The sequence below is a fragment of the Solanum tuberosum genome, unplaced genomic scaffold (genome assembly GCF_000226075.1).
Source record: "Solanum tuberosum cultivar DM 1-3 516 R44 unplaced genomic scaffold, SolTub_3.0 scf00188, whole genome shotgun sequence".
Taxonomy (NCBI): Eukaryota; Viridiplantae; Streptophyta; class Magnoliopsida; order Solanales; family Solanaceae; genus Solanum; species Solanum tuberosum.
The window spans coordinates 4,938-22,110 of record NW_006239119.1 but is presented as its reverse complement, the minus strand read 5'-3'; positions in this window follow the sequence as shown (position 1 = coordinate 22,110).

Genomic DNA, 17,173 nt, shown 5'->3' with positions numbered 1-17,173 from the left:
GTTTTGGGTCAACTTCAATGGACCATATCTTTTAGCACATAAAAAGTTAGGTGGCCCAGCTACCAAATTGAAGGTCTTTGATTCCTCTTTCCAACAACACCAAGTTTGCTTAATTTCCAGTTTTGAGCAAAAAGTTATGCTTGTTTGAGTGAAGCTTCTCTGTTTAAGGCATCTCATATTTTGGTATTTTCCTTTCTCCTACTAAGTCTAGCAACGTTTTACTCACCCAATTAAGGGTCTTATCAGATGCTACACCATTTTTGGTCGTTCCTAAACACTTAGAAAAATAAGAGAAGAGTTCAAGAGGAGAAAGAGCTACATTTTGAGCATTTGTCAAGATTCCATCAATTTTCCCCAAGAAATTTATTCTTTGCAGGTATATAAGGCTTCCCACAGTGATGGACTTGTTCTTCCTCACGCCATACATCTAATTTATCCGCAAAATCATTGTATCTAAAGGATTCTTGCATATTTCTTGAGTTTGGTTCAATTTGTTTATACAATGGAGGTCATGAATTCTTTTATATTGGGGATCATTGGTAAGAGTCATGTTTCAATGAGGTTTGTATGAGAAATTCTATGATTTTGTGTTGGGTTTGCAAATCAAAAAGAGTTTAGGAGCAATCATTCAATTCAAAATGAGTTAGGACCCTAAATTGAGAGGAAAAATTCATCGGTTTTCTTGGTAGAGGGCTGGGGCGGCGCACCACCCATAGCGCCAAGGCTGAACTTCAGTAGTTCCGACCCTGGCGTGACATGTCAGTAGTGCGCCAAGGCCTGATTTCTGAACTTCAAGACTTGGGGAGACGTGCCACTAGTGCGCTAGGGTCGCCTGGTCCTTTTTCTTTTCGTGCTTCTTTCCGAACGTGTTCTTTTGAATCATGACTACCTATTCCTCTTTGTATTAGCTCCTAAAGGCTCCATTCATCCTTGAGATATCCTACATGTCTTAATTCACATTCCAAACTAAAGTGAGTTTAAGAAAAAAGTACAAGCTCTTGTTGAGTTGATTTTGAGTTCTTGAGTTCCTGATCCTTTTTGAAACTGTATTCCTAAGTTTTGAATTGCTATATGTTATGCATTGAGGTTCTTGAGTTGATATGTTCATGTATATATTTCAGCATAAATCCTATGAATTGAGTATTCTTAAGATGATTAGTATCGTCGAGTTTTGAGTTCTTGAGGTCATGAGTTCTGAGTATTGAGTTTCCTATATTGTCATTGACATCCTTGAGTTGATTCGTTCATGTTAATATTTCAGCGTGAACTATATTTTAAGTTATAAATCTTGAGATCTTTTAAATCCAATACATGAGTTTTAAAATGAGTTTTTGAGGAAAGTTTAAAGAGACATTTTGAGTACAGTTTAAGGGAACTTAGTATTCCCAAATGTATCATTTTTACATTGAAAAAAGAGAAACTTTGATTTCTAAAAAGAGTTTATGAGTTCAAACGTATTTAAGAGAAGTTACCTTTTTAAGAGGATAGTTTGAGCAATTATCTCAAACTAGAGTAAGAGTATATTTTACACATTTAAGCAGGAATATATATTGGGAGTAGTACTGAGCACCGATATGTGGATGAGTTCAGACAACTCAAAATCCTCATAAATCATTGCATGCCAACATGGGTAAAGGATCATACTTTTTAGATAAATCATTAGTGCCTTCAGGTAGATCTTAGTTGATCCACTTAGTTGAGGTGTTCTATACCCCGGCAAGGTATATGACAGTTCTGGCAAAGTGAGCAAGATGCTTTATCATCACATAGCTCACAATGATGGATGTCGGTTATAGAATCTCCCAAATAAGAGTAAAGAGTATTTTTATATACATATCTGTCATTTATGAGTCTTTAAACATGTAAATATTTTGTTCCTACTTTTGTAATGAGTTGATTTGAGTTTAGTATTTTTCCAGTCTTGTCAGTTCAGTTATCTACATTTTCAGTTCTCCTTGCATACTTGTACAATCAATGTACTGATGTCCTTCTCCCTGCATCCTTTTATGATGCAGATACAAGTGTTCATGATTATCAACAGATGCTTCGTTGAGATCACTCTACACTCCAGTTAGCTTTTGGTGAGCCTCCCTATATTCTCGAGGATTTCACATTTACTTTTTGTTTAGTAGCTTTGAGATGTTGGGGGTCTTGTCCGATATCCCTATTTTGATAGTAGGGGCTTCATATATAGTTATAGTTGAGGAGTCTTTCAATATTTACTTTCTTTTGAGTTGTTTACAAACTATAAGTATTTCTATTGAGTATTTTCTAGACCTTATGAGTTGAGTAATTGAGTTTAACCGATTTAATTCAGTTTTAAGCTTTATGTATGCTTGAGTTAGTCTTCCGCTTGTATCAGCCTGGATGACGGTTTGCTTGGGGACCAATAATGGTTTTCGAGTGTCAGTCATGTCCAGGGTGTAGACTCGGGTCGTGACACACCAGACCACTAAAAACTCACAATCTGATGAGTCAATCTAGTCAAGGGAGATGTAATAGTAGAAAAGCTCTGCACAAATAGTCGGTAATAGCCCGCAAGTCCTACAAAACTCCAAATCTCAATAACCGATGTGGTGTGGTCCAACCCCTCACTGCCTTAATCTTGGCTGGATCTACCTGAATACCCTCCTTAGACATCATGTGTCCCAAAAATGCCACAGAATCGAGCTAAAACTCGTACTTCGATAACTTGGCATAAAGCTTCTCTTCCCTCAATCTCTCGAGTACAATTCTCAAATGTCTATCGTGATCCTCCTCAATTGGAGTACACCAAGATGTCGTCAATGAACACTATCACAAAGGTATCCAGATAAGGTTGGAACACCTCGTTCATCAACTCCATGAATGATGCATGGGCATTAGTCAAACCGAACAACATCAAAAGAAACTCATAGTGACCATAACGAGTCCTCAAAGTTGTCTTAGGGATATCCAACGTCCTATTCATCAACTGGTGATAACCAGATCTCAAATCAATCTTAGAATACATAGATGCACCCTGAAGATGATCAAACAAATCATCAATATGATGAAGAGGATACTTGTTCTTCACTTTCACTTTGTTCAACTGTCGATAATCAATACACATCCTCATGAGTCCATCTTTCTTCCTCACAAACAACATAGGATCACCCCATGGAGAAACACTAGGGTGAATAAATTCCTTATTCTACAAATCCTGCAACTGATCCTCCAATTCCTTCAACTCATCTGGAGCCATACTATAAGAAGGAATAAAGATGGACTTGGATCCCGGCTCCAAGTCAATAGCAAAGTCATTATCCCTATCAGGAGAAACACTTGGATGATCAGTAGGGAACACATCTACAAACTGTCGAAGCACGGGCATATAATCCATGAGAGATGGCTCAACAGTAGTATCCCGAATGAAAGTCTAGTAGGACAAACACCCTCTATCAACCAATCTATGAGCTCTAATGAAGGAGATAACCTTGCTAGGGTAAAAACCACTAGAACCCATCCACTCAACTCTCAAGACACCCGGCATCGCTAAGGTCACATTCTTAGCGTAACAGTCAGGATTTACATGATACGGAGAAAACAGATCCATACCCAAGATAATATCTAAGTCTATCATCCCCAAAATGATCAGGTCTACCAAAGTATCATACCCGGCCAAAGAAACAAGACAGGATCGATACACTCGATCTACCACTAAGGATTCACCCATTGGTCTAGAAACATGAATAGGCATATGCATGCAATCAGAAAGCATATCAAACCCAATAACAAAATAGGTAAACACATATGAGAAAGTAGATCCCGAATCAAACAACACAGACACAGGTCGATGGCAAACTTGGACGATACATGTGATCACAACATCAAAAGTCTCAGCCTCAAGCCTCCTTAGAAAAGCATAACACTGGTCATCTTGGCCGCCTGTAGTCTAAGTAGAATCTCTACCTCCACCTTCAGGAGCTGGAGTACCCCTACCAGTAGTCTTGTCACCTCTATCGGACTAAAATTTGCCTCGACCCCTGGCTGAAGGCACATAATTCCTAACTAGCGAAGCCGAATAACTACGTTAAGGTCCTAAATGAGTCTGTAGAGGACATTGTCGCATCATATGACATGGATCCCCATAAGTAAAGCAAGATATTAGCACAAATAACTGTTGTGAACCGGATGAACTACCATGGCCACCTCGGCCAAAAAAATAGGATCCTCGGGCTGATTATCCACTCTCAACTGTCACTACAACAAATTTGACTATTAGTGACAAATAAATTTGTCACTTCAAACTAATTCGTCAATCATTCATATCTAAAGCATGGGTCACTAAATGTATACAGAGACAACTTAGTGTTTCGTCACTAAATAGAGTTGTAATATCTATGGAAATACTTTTTGTCCCCAAATGTATAGTATTGATAACGAACTTGTTTGTCATAGAAATAATAAAATTTTATAGGTAATAGTATATTTTCGTCACTAAAGAGGTTATTAAGGCCGATAATAATGATGCGTCACCAAATATTTAGTTTAATCAATGACGACATCATTTGTCTCTAATGTTACATGTATTTCGCAGTTGAAAAAATATTATTTCATCACTAAAAACTATTTTTTACATACATATTCCTTTTTGTCCCTAAATGTATAAATTAGTGACAATTTTATTTCATTTACAATTTGTAGTTGAAAATGATCCTATCGTCACAAAAAATATTTCTTTTACTGACAAAACAAATAAAGTTAATTTGTAGGCAATAAGAAGGCAATCACAATTTCGAGACAAATATTATTCTAGTCACTAAATATCATACTTTTTATGACGAAAATGTAATCGTCTTAAAAAATACAATGTAGTCGTCACTAAAAGTTAAGACTTTCAGGATAAAATATTTTGTCATTAATCACAAGTATATGATGACATCTAATTCATAGCAATACTGTTCAGAATTGTAGTTTTGATATTGCTTCATTTCCTAGTTTCAGAAGGTCCCAAACTAAGGCACAATTTTTCGCAGTGGTGCGGCCTCAACTTAATTCAACGGACATTTGTAATGTCATTCAAATCAGTGTAACAACATAAAGAATGTATGCATCTGTGTTGTCAATACACGCAATCAGTCACTTGGCCTAAAATCTACCTGGAGTGCAGGAACTAATTGGCAAAGAGGCAGCAGTTTTGACTAAAATGTAGCAGGAATCAGGCTCAAATTACAGCAGTAAGTGGTCCCAATGCAGTGGTAAATGACCCAAAATTCAACGACAAAATGGCCTCAAATCGCAGCAGCAAGTAGTCCCAAAACGTAGAAATAATCAGCTTCAGATTACAGCAACAAATGGTCCCAAAATAAAGAAGCTCATCACAATAATGCAGCTGTAAATAGCCAAAAGTGCAGCCGCAAATCACCCAAAATTCGTCGGCAAAACGGCCTCAAATCGCAGCAGCAAATAGTCCCATAACATAGCAAAAATTCAGCTTCAAATTGCAGCAGCAAATAGTCCAAAAATGTAGCAGATCAGCCTTAAATGCAGTAACTATTTACAGTAAAATACAGTAGTTACAAGCAACACATAGAAACTGTCAACAAATACAAGATCATGTGATGCTTGAGATTTTCCTCAAGTTATGAAAAACAAGATAATTTAGAATGAGAGTCAAGAAACAATTAGATGGTTTAAATTAGAGTCGAGAAACAATTAGCTTTTTATAACATGAGAAAAAACATTTTCAGTAACTTTATGAGAATGAACATAGAAGGCTGATTACAAACAAGAATACCAATATCAAACTTAACAAATTCAAGAAATAAGGGCTATCACCATCCAATTTCCAAAGTCGCACAAGTTCAGAAGTTTTCTAAATTCTTAAGCATGGTTGGACCAAATCCAGGCAGAGAGCGAGCATTGGAGAGATATTTTGTGAACTTGAAAACTAAGATAAAGACAGTAAAGAAGAAAACAAATCAGGACAGGACATCACTGATACAAACGTAGGACGCCTTGAAACGTTGAATCTTGCAGTGATCAAGAAGAAAAAATAAATGAATTCATACTTCCATTTGCCAGCCTTTTACTATGAAGGAATAAATTTAGGATGATGAATAGCGGGAAACATATAAATCAGAATCTAGAGGAGTGACTAAAGCATTCAAACACTTTGTTTGATCAATGTGAGAGAAAGGAGCAACACAAAGTGCTAAAAGATGTTACAAGCACACAAATCTAATTATATAAATACGATTTCACCAAACTATAAGTGCTACATGATGTTACAATATTGGAAAGGAGAGAAAGTGATCACTCAATATTTATTTCCAGGAATACTAAATACCAAAGTTTTCATACATCTTGTATGCCTTTGAATCAACCTGTACTAGTTCTTAAAAATAGTTAACAAATTTCAGGATGTCTAGAATCAACTTTCGAAATAAGAAAGAGCACATTTCAACTACATAGGAAAAACATCTTAATTCCTTCATACTTTTGACATTAGCGCATATTTGACCATAGAATGAGTACGACAAACATCAATCGATTCACAATTCACAACGAACAGAGACTTTGCAACATACAGAAATATTCAAGCATAAAGGAATGTAAATGATCATGTGTTAAAGAAATTTTCACACCAAATCTACACCAACATGAGTACTTAAGTAACATACCAGAATCAAACCATAATTTTTTTTTCAATACATACAGTGATTAAAGAATAAAATGAATGCTTCACCAATGAAAGGCCATGAATATTTGCACGAAACTCCTCGTTGGTGTCTCCCCGAGACTTGCTGGAGGATAGGCACCGTTGGGTTTTTGGTGATTCTAGACAATGGTCAGAGATCATGGGATGAACGAAAAGAGAATAGGGCACTGGCCTCACTGGATATGGGGCAGCGGCTAGGAAAAGAAAAGAGACGGAGGAAGAGAGAAGGTGAGGAGAGGTGTTTGGTGGTGCGTGGTGGTCTTCTAGTTGCCCTCGTGGAGAGGAGTGTGAAGAGTGGTAGGTTCTCATGGTTCTGGACAGAGCCGCTGGTGGTGGAACGACGGCGACCTTTGGCTTGTTCTTGCCGAAAAAGTGAGAAGAGGATGGAGTTGAGAGGTGCGGCAGATCTTTTGGGCTGCGGGAGATTAGGAAATTAGAGTAGGGTATATGGTAGATATTGAGTATTATGCCAAAATTATAATTTTTAACATCGTGATTTAGAAATTATGATATTTGGTATGATTTTTAAAAAAATTGTTATTCGGTATGATATTTGGTATTTATAAAATAAATACTTAAGTATCGAAAATATCGTATCAAAATATGTAGTTATTACATATAAAATTCATATCTATGTAACTACATAATACTAGCAAATATATAAAATAGTAACTAATTGTTTCGATGTTGAATTTTTTGTTATTTTATCTTGATTTAAATGTTCTTTTTGGATGATTGATTAACAAATAAAATTATTTGTACTTTATTTTAAATATTTTTATATGTGTAAGGTATTAACATGACATATTTGAGACGTTTCTTGGAAAGTAAAAGTCGTAATTCTTTATTATACCAAATATATGTAAGTTGAAGTTGACCAAACAATGGTAACTGATTTACTGTACCGCAAAATAACAAAATCAAGCTTTAAATTGTTGACCATACCAAATTAATTTGGTATGATAATGGTATAGTATTTTTGAAAACTGTAAATCGAAACTATCAAACCAAACTTTTCAATAGCGTACCATGCCCACCCCTAGGTAAAAATAGGAAAGCGAGTGAGATTTAGAGCCCGTTTGGATTGACTTAAAAACGTAGCTTAAGTCAAAAATAAAAGTCAAACATAAATAACTTTTAAGTCAAAAAATAAAAAGTAGGGGGAGACCTACTTTTGATTTTTAACTTATTTTAAGTTATTTTTAACATTGTCAAACAATTTCGAATTTATTTTAAATCATTTATTGATTTATTTTAAGTTATATTTATAAACATAAAACATTTCCAGAAGTCAAAAATTGATTTAAAAGTAGATTTGACCAACTTTTAAGTCAATCCAAGCAACCTCTTAATCTCAACCATCTGATTGGATCATATGAATAGTTGAGATTGAGAGTTGAGTTTGGAATTTGAATTTGGGCCATATTCTGCTCAATTTGGCTAAAATAACATAAATAGTATAAGCTTTGACTAGAAATTAAATAACAATGGCTATAATTTAAATTAATTGAAAAGAATTGGAAGAGATTGTTATATAATAAATATACTTATAATTAGTAAATAAAAATAGGTAATCAATATTGTGTAAAACCTTTTTAATAAATAATAATTTTCATATAAAAATAAGCATCTCATTAATTTATACGTATATTTTATAAGTTATATACTAAACACATATATATTTATATATATATTAATTATAAAAATAAATATGAAAAATTCATCATTTGGTATCGATAATTGATAAAAGTAAATAGCAATGTCACTTTCCCTTTTTCATATGATATAGTTCGACATTATCATATTTATCATTTGTCACTTGTAATTAGCAACATGTGTAGCCAAAACATTATTTTCTATATTAGTAATGCATTATTTTTTTTAGCAAATAGTTAGATTATTTAGCTACAAATTTTATATAATCGCTATTTGAACATTGCATATTTTGTGACAAAACTATGTTGCCACTAAATCACAGGTTGATTAGAGACAATAGAATGATTTGCCACTTACTGTTTATATAATTAGTGACAAAAATGAAGGTCACAATTAATAAAACAATTTGTGGCTAAAACAATCAACATTTAACTACGAACTCTAATTTGTTGCTATTTCAACAACTTAATTTTCGTGATGAGATATTTTTTTGTCCAAATTTATAGCTACTTTTAAGACGAATAATAGTTTTGTCACAAATTGAATGTATTATTAGCGACAAAATAAAGTGTCACTAGTAACATTAAATTTGTCGCTAATGATCCTTAATAAATGACACCAAATTATGTTTTGGTGGGAAACTTTAGAGGACAAATTTTTTCTACGAAATTAGATGTTTCGTCACTAAAAGTGTGTTGCTCATGCATTTAAATACGAAATATATTTTTTGTCACAAACGGTGAATAATTAGTGACGAATTTTCTGTCGTACCTAATAATTTCGTGGCTAAATATCACATTTGTTGTAGTGTGTTGGCATAGAAGCATAAACCGGCCCACGACGCTAGAAGGAACCACTATATCTATGTGTACCTCTGCCTCCAGATGAGGCATCAGAAAATTGACCAGAAGAATGAGCCCTCTTAGGCTCCCCAAACTCTTCTTAAACCATCAACTCCGCCTCTTTGGCGGTGCTCACAATGGATTTGAAGGAAGTCCCCTCTCTAGCTGCCCTGAACGCATAAGATATGACAGAGAAACTCAACCCTCTCACAAACCGGTGAACTCTCTCTACCTCATCCGACACAATAGTGGTATCATGCCTAGAAAGCTCACAGAAACGGACCTCATACTCGGTCACAGAAAAACTGCCCAGAACCAACTTCTCAAATCTCAGACGACTCTGTTCTCTCATGCTCCACGAAATGAAGTTTTCCTAGATAGCACTAGAAAATACAGCTCACTCTATAGATGAAGTCCAACTGGTCTAGACCTCACAAAAGTCCTCCACCACTCTCTAGCACAACCACGAAGCTGAAGGGCAACAAATCGAACAACACGAGCATCCACCATGCCTACAACCTCATGCATCCGTTGGCACAAAGTAAAGAACACATGAGCATCCTCACTCTATACCACCCTGAAATTGGGGTGGTTTCATTTTTTGAAACATTTTATAACACTCCTTATCGGTCGCTTTCAAGATAACCTCCGGAGCAATCTGTGCACCAACAGTCGGTGCAGTAACCACGGGTGGCTAGCCCACCTGAACATGAACACCTGGATTCTACTACTGACCTAGGGTCTGTTCCCCTGGAGAAAGGTTCTCTAACACACCAAGCATCCTCAACAAAGTCTCATGAAAGAACAGAGCTCTAAACTAGGGAGGTGTTTACATCCCTACTTTATTCAAATAAGGCGAAACGTTGTGGTGACTCAAAAAATAATCAATTAATTCAATTTTAAAAGAATTTAAGAAGAAAGTGTTTTAAAAGAGTCGCTACCTAATTTTAGAAAAAAATTAGGAAACTAATTAAAAAAATAAGTCTACGAAACCATTAGATTCTAGGTAAGGGTTCAAATTATTTCGAAGGAAAGGTGTTAGGCATCCTTCGAAATCCACAATTGTGGATCCCAACTGAATTCATTTTATAAATTGAGGAGGAAATAAAAACAATATACAAGTATCATGCAATATACACAAGTAATAAAATAAAACAATAATATAAGACACGGCCAAAGTTTGCCTAACATCGATCTATACAAAATAGTGAATAGAGATTATAATTCGAACTTCATTCGAATAACTTCAATGAGAAGCAACTCCGGGTACCTGTAAAGACAGTTAGTAAAAGTATTATTAATAAATAGATATGAATAAAAACAAATGAATTAAATAATAACTTTAAAAAAAATATGTCTTATATACATGGGAGGCCTTGGAAATCAATAGTAATTTCTTCATCGACCAACTTTAACATATGAAAAATATAAACTTAAACTAAATGTCTGTCTTTTAACATTGGGGAAGCCTAAAAAACCGACGGAGAGATTTTTTCATTGACCAAATTTAACTTACAAAATTTAAATAAGATTGACAAATAAAAATTCAAGTGAATAATGATAAAAGTAACAGGCCAATCAAAACTTGAACAATAGCAAATTTACCGAGAAGAAACTCAAAATACAATTCATTCAAAATCAATAAATAAAGAATCAAAATTTATGAACACGAAGTTTACTACTAGCTCCAAACATTCAATAAAATAAACATGAAATAAACTAGTTGAAATGGTCTGGTGAACCCTTGTACTTGTATCAGTTTGTATTATGAACCCTTCTACTTACCCCCTTGTCATCTGGACCCTTAAACTCAATTAAAATGAGACTTTTAAGTCCCTCCAACCATGTGTGTAGCTCACTCTCCTTTATATAGTTGACATGTCATATCCACGTGAGATATATTAATGCCATATCATATCCATGTCAGATATATTAATGCCATATCATAATTATTTCATAACTATTTTTTAAAATTATTAACCAAAATTATTTAATAAAATGTAAAATAATAACATTTTAATTTATTTTTGCAATTTTTAAAGTGAATTTCCATACATCCAATTCTCCCTATTTTCACGACCAAAATCGACCGGAGAAAGCTGTCGTCGCCATTTTAGCCGGCGAAATCACATATACTTTCTCCCTCACACATCTTCATCTCCGCCGCACACCATCACTATTTTTATTTCCTCCTCCAACCTCCACAAAAATAACAACCTAATACACCGTACCACCAGATCTGGCCGAAAAACCTCTTCACCGCCATGATCGTACCCTCACCCACCTCGTTCTCCTCTCCACTAGCCAGTGTCGCCTCTCTCTCACACTGATCTACTGCAAAACAGTGGTGGCGTGCACCACCAGCGCCGCTTCTCTCTCTCACGCCACTGCGATTCAGTGGTCTCCGGCGAGCGTTGGTCCTCTTTCTCCCTCTACGGTGAATCAGTCACCAAAATCTGCTAAACAATCAACTTCGAATTTCTATTTCTCCATAAGTAATTTCAAAAAAAAAAGGTGTACCTCTCTAAGAAGCAAAGGGAGCAATGGAGATGGTAGCAAAAATAGGCTTATATGCTGACTGAACGAAACGATCCATCCCACTATCCATCACTAATTTTGTTATTAGTATGATCCCAGTAAATTGTGGAGAAGAAAAAAAAAAGTTTGGTCACGCGTGAAAATGGCCAAAAAAGAGGCGGTAGTGGGCACTGGCTAGTGGGGGAAGAAGACTTACTTTTTAATTAATTGTTTTTTAAAAAAAATATTTATTTTATAATTTTAATATTTTTTTAACCTAAAAAAGTTATTCACTCGCCTTAAGGTGCGTGAAGTCACACACTTTCGCCAACTCAACCATCTTAAAGACACATAAGCTTGGTCAATGGTAAGAGGGATTTGTTAAATTGTGTTTTATTGAGTTTAAGGGTCCAGATGACAAAGGCGTAAGTAGAAGGGTTCAAAATACAAACTGATACAAGTATAATGGTCCACCAGACCATTTCGCCAATAAACTAATGAGCAACAACAAATAAATCATATTAAATCATCATTAGGAGTATATTGTTACCATATAATCCAAAGTAACAAAATAAGAAAAAATTAAACAAATTAATAATAAAACAAATGAACTAAAATAACTGTAACTATTGATTTAGATATTATGTAGAAAACAATAAAAATTAGGGAAAAAAGTTTAAAAGTAAAACAATGGCTTACAGTAAGTGTGAGGAACGAAACTACCAGAGAAGAAATAACGATGGCCGAAGTTTAGAGTTGTGAGCGGTGGATTTGTTGCTTCGCCGGAGTTTTGAGCTGCTCCAGCTCGTTTGTTGCGATAGAAAATGTTAGAAAGGATTTTGGGTTGCCTAGCGGAGCTTGTAGATGGAACTGCTTCAAATCGCTGCTCGCCTCATAAATGGAAAAACAAAACGTAAAGGGGAAAGGGGATGGGAAATGGCAGCGTGCTATTATAACTCGGAGTTCGCCGGAGAAAAAAGAAGATTAGCTTTGGGGTTTTGGGTTTGGTTTGGTGGTGGTCGAATTTTGTTGTTGTTGGTCGGAAAGCATAGAAAATGGGGTCGGTTTAGTCTGTTGTTAAGAAGAAGATTAGCTTTGGGATTTTGGGTTTGGTTTGGTGGCTGTTGTTGAGGATTATTTGTGGCTGTTTGATGTTGTTTTAGCTGCTGTTTGGTGCTATTTTAGTTGCTTCTTGGGAGCTTGTTTCAGGCGACTGGAGGTCTGGTTGGGTCGTGAGTGACTTTTTCGGTGTTAAGCTGGCCGGAGAGGAAGAAGACAGCGGTGGTTTTGCCGGATTCCGGCGTCATAGCTTCATCAAAAAAAGCAAGGAGAAGAAGAAACAGGTGGTGGCTTGGTGATGAAATCTGATGGTGTCAGGCTGGTTGTGAAGGGAAAATGAGAGCCGAGATCTGGTGGTGAACCGGTGGCTGTTTGCTGGTTGTTTGGTGCTGGAAAATGAAGGGAATGGGGTCTTTCGGTGGTGGATTTGCCGGATTCCGACGGATCTCCGGTGAGCTTGTCCCCGGAAAATTGTGAACACTAAAAGAAACTTGTAAAGACTAAAAATTCTGAAAATTACCTCCTAAAATCTTATTCACCACCACTAACTTAATAACTAAGAATTAACTTAAATAGACAATCAAAAATAACATATAGTACAATACCACTATCTTAAAACCATGTGCTAAATCCACTAGCTAATAAAATATATGTGTATGAAATATTATCCATATTTGAATGAATTTCTATATTGTGCAAAATATCAAAATAAATATTAACAAATGTAACGAATAAAATAATTATTAAAAAATGTAATGAATGTAACTAATGACATGTAAAAAATACAATTTAACAGAAATAACGATTTAATCAAAATGAACAAATATATGAACGTACTAAACCGGTTGTGACAAAAACATAATGCAATTAAAATTAACTAATAAAAAATTCTAAAATTTTAATAAATAAGGATAAATATCGATAAATTTATATTAAAATTTTAAAAAAAAATGTATTTTTGAACTATTGAATAAATAGAACTTAAAAGTTACGAATTTTGATAATGTTAGACCAAAATTGGGTGTCAACAACTGTCCCTTTCGTTGGATATGATTGATGAAAGAAATCATTGACATAGAAATTTGACAAACCCAATTTTGGCAGGACACATGACCTTCATATAAAAGTGTGGTTGGAATGTGGTGGGAGTCGATCCTCAACTTGCTTCCAAAAGGTTCCACGTTGTGTTGCGTCCTTGTTGACGTAGTCCACACCTATGACTTAATTGAGAATGCATCCTCTAGGATGTTCTCGAAAAAACAAAGGTAAAAACTCATTAGTAGAGACAAAATTTAAAAAAAATGTAGCATCTCTTGATATACGACGAATGAAGATGATTCATCGATAGGATATAAATGCATGTCCATAGGTAGGACGAATAAAAATAATCCATTGGTAGGATCTGAATGTATATCCTTTCACGCCAACCTCCTCCGACTTCAACGTGGAAAAGAGAGAGTGCACATCCTTCACCTATGAATAGATAAGACTTAAATGCAAATATCTTTCCAACGCAAGTCTCCTTCGACTTGAACGTGGAATAGATAGGGAGCACATCCTTCACCTCCGAATAGATACGACTTAAATGCAAATATATTTCAACGCAAGTCTCCTTCGACTTGAACGTGGAATAGATAGGGTGCACATCCTTTCACCTCCGAATAGATACGACTTAAATGCAAATATATTTCAACGCAAGTCTCCTTCGACTTGAACGTGGAATAGATAGGGTGCACATCCTTCACCTCCGAATAGATACGACTTAAATGCAAATATATTTCAACGCAAGTCTCCTCCGACTTCAACGTGGAAAGAGAGAGTGCACATCCTTCACCTATGAATAGATAAGACTTAAATGCAAATATATTTCAACGCAAGTCTCCTTCGACTTGAACGTGGAATAGATAGGGAGCACATCCTTCACCTCCGAATAGATACGACTTAAATGCAAATATATTTCAACGCAAGTCTCCTCCGACTTCAACGTGGAAAAGAGAGAGTGCACATCCTTCACCTCCGAATAGATACGACTTAAATGCAAATATATTTCAACGCAAGTCTCCTCCGACTTCAACGTGGAAAAGAGAGAGTGCACATCCTTCACCTCCGAATAGATACGACTTAAATGCAAATATATTTCAACGCAAGTCTCCTCGACTTGAACGTAGAATAGAAAGAGGACTTATACCATCCATGCAAATCTAACTAAAATAAAGGAATCACTCCCCTTTCACATTTAATAATAATAAAATCATACATTCATAATATAAAGAGGACTTATACCTCTTTTGCATTCGGAATAACATATTTTTAATAAAGAAGAGGAATCACACCCCTTTCACATTAAAAAAAGAAGAAGGGAGTCACACCCTTTCACATTAAAAAAAAGGAATCACAACCTTCAAAATTGATAATATAATATAAAACACGTTCCTTACAAGTTACATCCGCAAAATATGTAATTTTGAGATAATCAATTCATTAGCTCTTGATGATTTCCTATTATAAGTAATGGCAAGACTTTTTTTATGGAAACCCTAAAATTGAAGTGATATATTTAAAAAAAATTATTTTGTTAGTTTGTTTATTAAAAAGAGAAATCATAAACTAAAAAATATTTACCTTAAAGTTTGACGATGATGATTTTTCTAGATTCTTGACTTGAAGTTGGAGACTTAGCTTCTTTGTGTGGAAAATAAAAGGTAAATTTGAAGAGAGAAGAACAAATATCGTTGGAACTTGAATAGTGGGTGAGAATGAAACTTTTGAAGTCTTTTGACTTTAGAACTTTCAGAATTTAGCTTCTTTTTTTTTTTTTTTGAAAAAATGTGTTTTTAGTTAATAAAAGAATTGAAGTGAATTGTGGCTGGCTAGATTTGAACTTGCGACTTTGGTGTTGAAATCTGGCTGTCAAACCAGTGAACCATCCATCTATTTTGAGAAAAAGTTCCACAAGTTTTCATTTAATATATTCTTTAATAATTATACAAGTAAAATATTGAGTTTAGTCGGATGACCACGGGTTCCGGTGACCCAATTTTAATATATAAATTTGCCCTTGACTAAAAACCCCAAAATCAGGTTGTCATGTGTACAAGCCACTAAATACATATGTGCAGAATTAAGAAATAAATACATGTCTCAATCTTTGTTTCTCAAACAGAGCAAAGTGTAAGAAAAGGAAAAGGAGGGCCCACCGAATGACAAGAAGCTACCTCTTCAAGTCCTTGATGAGCGTGGAGATCAATAGAAGGAGAAAGAGATCACATGGGTTTAGGCTCGGAACCTACACAAGTGTAAAAGAAAGAGTGAGTACCAACAACACGGTACCTATCAAGCAACCGACTAAAAAAAGCAACTAGCTAGAAATCAAATACCCCTTACACTCCAACCGAACCTCCTCAAACTACAACCTGCACAAAAATCAGCCCAACCTAGCAATTCTACAATACACGGCTCACAGACCCAATATTTGCAGTTCAATCTTCATAATTCAACAATCAAACAAATCAAATAAGTCAATCTCAATAACAACTAGTTCAGTTACATATAACAACCACATCAATTACAATTCACAAGCAAGTCATGCATAAGCATATAGTGTATCAAGTCACAATGTTCATCACCAGCCGGAACAATATCCCATCGACTTTAACACTCGCTGGCAAAGGACTTTTGTAACATCTCGCAACTAGAAAGAACTAGAAGGAAGTTTAAAATTTGGAAATAGTTACTTTTTTGGAAAGTATAAGGAAATCTGGAAAATTGCAAGTAAGTTAAAGTTGAGTTTTTGGTCAACTTCAGACAGCCATAACTACTAGCTCAGGATGATTTAGTGTAGTTCCAGATATGGTTGGGAAGCTCTTTGAATGATCTTTCCAACGCCGCCAAGTTTGCGCGATTCCGAGTTTGTATGAGCAAGTTATGCCCTTTGGAAGTTGGGTTGTTAGATTAAGGAAATGTCCAATCCGGAAATATAAGGGGTATTTTAGTCTTTTCACTGCCCTATTATTTTAATCCGATTTTAGGAGTTTAATATGGGTCAGTTCAGAACTTAGTCAGTTTTAGAACTTGGGATTTCACGCTAGGGCTAAGGAGAAAGGAGAAGAGAAAAGAAGCAGGAGAAAAGGGCAAATTCATCAAGATTAATCAAGGAACTTGGTGTTTCGCCGAGGATTTACTTCTATTAGGTATGTGAGGCTCTCATAACATTAGGATCGTTCTCCCACGTGCCAAGCATATTTATTTCAGTTTGGATTCGTCCTAAAAGCATTTGAATATTGATGATCTTGATACCTATTCTTGAATTCATATATTGTTCTTGAATTTGACTGAGTTGAGAAGTTCCTGAGTTCATTATGTCGCATTATAGGGTCGTTTCGAGTTAGATTCTTAGGTAGATTTTGTTGGGGGTCTG